The sequence below is a fragment of the Corvus hawaiiensis genome, chromosome 2 (genome assembly GCF_020740725.1).
Source record: "Corvus hawaiiensis isolate bCorHaw1 chromosome 2, bCorHaw1.pri.cur, whole genome shotgun sequence".
Lineage (NCBI taxonomy): Eukaryota > Metazoa > Chordata > Aves > Passeriformes > Corvidae > Corvus > Corvus hawaiiensis.
Window position 1 is genome coordinate 88,279,990 of NC_063214.1, and position 5,376 is coordinate 88,285,365.

Below are 5,376 nucleotides of genomic sequence, written 5' to 3' on the forward strand. Positions count from 1 at the left end.
CAGTAATTCTATACTGCCTTACCACTGCCTGGAGAAAAAACAGCTACTCTGGACACAGTTTATTCAATCTAGTCTAGGACAAGATGAATGAAAGCTTCCCTGTATTTATTTTCTGCCATTCACTGAAAATAGAGCCCAGAGGAAACTCTAATTCTGAGCTATCCACCTTTGTCAGCTAAATCCAAGAGGATTTGTTCCCTTCCTTTCTTACATCATCTGGAAGTCACATGTAGTTACTAAAGAGAAATTCTGCCACTATTATTTTCTCAACTGAAAACTGAAAACTTATTACTGAAAATGTCTTTTTCTCCTTTTTCTTATACCTGTGCTAGTATCATGTGCTGCTTGTCTTTAGAAAAAGAGCTGCAGTAGAAGAACAGTAATATTTTCTCCAGAGATGTTTCAAACTTCCTTCCACATATTAAATAGTTCCTGTGCAGATTATTGCAGAAAATATTAAGGAAAATTAAAGTATTTCTATGTGAAGTTGTTTCCTTCCTGTACTGTAGTTTATAAAGTTTCTATGAAAATTGGCTACTGCTAGACTGTGCTACAGCACAAGCCACTCTCAGTTACTTCTCAGAGAAGCCTGAACCCTAACACCCTTCCACATGGGATAATCATGTTAGGAATTCAGAAGTTGAAACGTTACTGCAGTGTCTAATCTCATCTAGGTTGATTAGAGAGGTGATTAGATCAGAATAAAAACTGTCCAGTAATCTGCTGGTTATGAGTAACACATAACCATAAATTTTATCATATTTTGATCCCGCTATAATTTTTATAGCCAATGAAAAGGAAGGTTTGTAACTGAAAAAAAACCCCCCCCAAACTTATACTTTGTTTTTATACGACTATTTTTTGTTAAGCGAAAGTCTGTGTTGAGTATAGTACATAAAACTAGACTCCTGAGATTTATTTCCCAGCTTTGCCTCTGAAAGATTTTGAAAGCCATTTTTGTCAGTTGGAAAATGCAAAATGGAATTCCTGCTTACATATTGGATGTGGTATGAGGGTAAAATTATGCCCACATTCCTGCAACATTTTCAGGGAATTTTGTATATGAAATCTTCTAAAGTATTAAAATCATAGAAGAGAAAAGACACTGACATACTTCCATTCTACTGGTGCCTAAATGCAATACTCCTAAAAGAGATTCACTCCATATTGTGATTTTACTCTGTGGATGTAAAGACCTAAAATCCAAGCATTTCCAATTTGACTGTGTTTTCAAGAGAAAGTGACAGAGGCCCTCTCCAATTCTGTAATGCAGATTTAACTTAACAAACAAAATACTTCTGCGTGGATGAGGCCAGTAACACTGGAAACTGCAAATTTTAAAATATATTTATACAATTATTTTCAGACTGTAGAAAAAATATACCATCAAAATATTGGCTTAGACATTAATCAGAGGAAAGCAGGCATTTGTAGGTAGTGTCTATCTACCCCTCACAGTTATTTTAACATTAAAACTAGCAGAAATAGCAAAACTCAGTATTTCTTTGCCTAGCTTCTTTGGAGTAAAATAAAAGAGAAACAGAAAGGAAAATAGAAAAGAAAACCAGACAAAATTAAACCTACCTCCTCCTTGAAAACCTGTTTCCTTGTGGTGCTTACAGTAATGGAGAACAAAAAGGATAGAAACTACGACCTTGCCTTGGTATATTTTGCATGCTTTGACAGTGTGATTTCATTGCCTCATTTCCCTTATCCTTACTTCCGTTAAACCATGAGGAGAAGCAGGGTCACTCTCTGCCTTGGGAGACAAAGAAATCAGAATAGAATAATGCCCTCTTCATTACTTCATTTGCATAATTTTCACTCACTTCCTTCACACATTTTTCATACAGATGTTTGTACAGGGCACCACCTGAAAGGCAGATGAACATGAGTCTTCCTTCTGGCTCAGGTATAGGTCAGGTACCATTACTTCAAGCCATGCCACTGTTTTCTGCTTATTGCTTAGGAACACTGCCTTGTACAGAATTATCAGCCCAATGCTCTGGCCTGCAGAAGAGTTGCTCCCAGCTTTGCACAAGCCAGCCCAATTCCCTGTAGATGGGTAATAAACTATGTCACCAGTCTTGACTACATTCCTGTTTGACATGTGTACACTTTTTTCTGGGTTGGGTGAAATCAATGCACAGATCAGGAAAAGTTTCTTCATGTGTGCAAATGTCCTGAGTGTATCAAATCAACAGTATGTCACTTGTCTGTGCTGGTGTCCTGGAACTGAGAAGCATAAAATCTCCTTTTCATGTACCCCATGATACAGTCTGAGTATGGAGCCCCCAGTCTTCCTCATCTTTAAATATTTTTAACAGGAAAATGAAGTTATTAAAGTAGACAACAGCATTTAAATCTGATTATTTATAATGTTCAATGAGTGCACTACTCATTGGTGTTCTATCTCACTGGAGGAGTGGTAAATCATATCAAATCTGCCCCCCTTCTCTCTGTCTGTATCTTGTACATCTTCATTCCCATCACCCTTTGTTCTTGTTGCTCTTCTGAGCAGAGGAGAAATAGGTAGGGGATGGTCCTTGAGATGTTTCCTCTTCTTCAGGTCTCAATTCCTCAATTTTATTCATAGAGTAAACAGCAGGACACTACCATGTTCCCTGCTATGACATTTCATTTCAGGACCTGCAGAAGTAAGGACTTCTGATTACTGCTGTGTAGAGGAATTGAAAGAGGTCTGCTGGAGGACTGCAATAATGCTGAGACTTTTGTAACTACTCTGTTTCTGTAATTCTTGAAACTGGACCCTCTTCTGTTCTCAGAACAGAATTATTCTTGGAACCCTGAGTCCCAGGACTAGAGAAGTTGGGTGATGCTGTAACTGCTACAGTGAATTTGGTTACTGGAAACTGAGCTGGAACAAAAGCCTTAATTTATTTTCAAGTCATTTTTCTTAATACAATTTTTCATATAGATTGGAAAAGTTGAAACCTTCAATATTTATACAGAGCAAACAGTATTCAATCAATTTCAGTATAGGCAGTTTAACTAATTGTGTGGAATGGAAGACTTCATGATTATGCCCAAGATCACCTCTGCAGAGGATTTGGGGTACTACATAGGCATCTCTCATAGTCTTGTCAATTAGAGTCTCATAATCAGTGTTTGACCTAGACATGGATGCTTTCACCAAGGCAGTCAACCTGATGATGAAGTTCTCCTTAGCTGCTTTGCAGTCTGAAGGATGATTTGATTTGCTTAACAAAAGGGAGAGGAGTTGCATGCCAGAGTAGTCTGAAGGCATATTTTACAAGATGAGCACATTTTAACAGAACAACAACTTTTTGAGTCAATCTGTATTCTTCTTAAAACCAGAATAATTGTACAACTTTTAAATAACTAGCTTTGTAGACTTTAATTTAAAACATAAGAATTCCACGATTTGCATTTAGTCTTCTTCATTGCTAATGCCAAGAGTAAACATTGCAGCTATAGTAATGAAGAGGTTAAATATCAAAAGAGAATCTTTCATTCATTTTTGATTTTGTTTCTCTAGTTTAATCTATTTTAAACCAGTCACCTTTTATGTGAGATACCAAGAAGCAGGAAGGAAAGTGTAAGCAGAATTTTACTAGATATGCATTTGTCTATTAGAGTGCAGAGCTCCAAACATATAGCATATCTCAGTATAGGGCTATGGATATTACAATACCTGAAAGCTGAATTATAGCTCAGGTCCTCACTTTGTGGAGATGACTCATCCAGACATTTATTTCAGTTTACAAGTATTAATTTTCCTCCTTATTTCCTTTACTTTCATGATTTAGCTTCTTGTACCTGATCCTAGGCTACCATCATGTGGCCACTTTGAGAATCTTCCCAAGGAACAGAAACAAAGGCTGATTACTCACTGAGCCTAGAAAGCAGGAAGGCACTGCCTGCATACAAGGTGAAGGCTACATGTAACTTTTGAGGGCTTAATTTTGTGTCTTGATACTTTGCTTCTCAGTCATCCCTTGTTAAGACACTCCGTTCTTTGGTTTGTGTCTGTTTTATTCTGCTTTAATTTTCCTCCCTTGCAAATACTGAAAAAACACACCCTAATTTCAGAAGGAAAATTTTTCTCTAAGTAGCAGCATTAGGTCACTCCATGCATTAAACCTAAAACGCATTTCTACTCACTTATCCTACGTAAATCCCTTCTGTAAGTCCTTTGATACGGTCCCCCACAACAGTCTTCCCTCTAGATTGAACAGACATCACTTTGACAGATGGATGGTTGGATGGCTGGATGGGCTCATCCAAAGACTTACAGTCAGTGCCTCAATGCCCAAGTGGAAATCAGCAACAAGTGGTGTTCCACAAGTGTCCATGATTGGATGAGCACTATCTTACCTCTTCAGCAGTGCCATGGGCAGTGAGATCAAGTGCACCCTTCAGTGAGTTTGTGGATGACACCAGGCTGAGTGGTGCAGTTGATGCATTAGAGGGAGGAGATGTCATCCCGAGGGAGCTTGAGAGGCTTGAGGAATGGATTTATGTAAACTTGATGGAAATAACAAGGTCCTGCACCTGGGCTGGGGCAATCCCCAATCTCTGTGAACAGGTTGCTCAGACAAGCTGCGGATGCTCCTTCATTGGGAGTATTCAAGACCAGGTTGGGGGCAAGGATGTTGGACTAGACAGTGTTTAAATGTCCCTTCTAATCCAAACCATTCTGTGATTTTGGTATTCTATAAAATAGGATTGCAGTAAACGCTCTCCAAAGCTCATGCTTCTGAGCTATTATTTCAGACTGGGACTCAAATATGGAAGCATCTGTTTCTACGTATTTGTGGCTGTCAGGGTAGGAACAGAGATCTCCAGGTCACACAAGGCTATAATGTGAAGAAAACTTTGCACCAAGTAAAGGTACTTGTACTGGACCAATTTTTATTCATTGAATGATAGAAATAGTACTTTAAAAGAAACTACATGTTTAATATATTCATTGCAGAACCAACTTGGGTTCTTTTTTGGAGCACTTCAGGAAATAGTCCATGTTGGAGTTGGAGTCTACCACAATTTGAAACCTTAATCCAGTCTCCAACCAAATGGGATATTTATCGTGGTGTTAACATTCCACCTTAGCCTTTTCCTCCATGCACAACAAATTGTTTAAAAAGTGGAAAATTGGAAATAGTTTTGATAAGGACAGTAGGGTAAAACAGCATTTTACTCACTTGATAAGGATAGCAGACCAGAACAACATCTTACTCTTATCAAGGACAGTAGAACAGAATGACACAGCCTTGAAGAAACAGATAAACGATATAACTTAGAAAAACAGAAATCATGCAAAATGTAAGCAGGATGCCAGCTCAGCTCTGCAAGGCTGACAAAGCAGAAGTTATGCAGAACAACACTTAAATG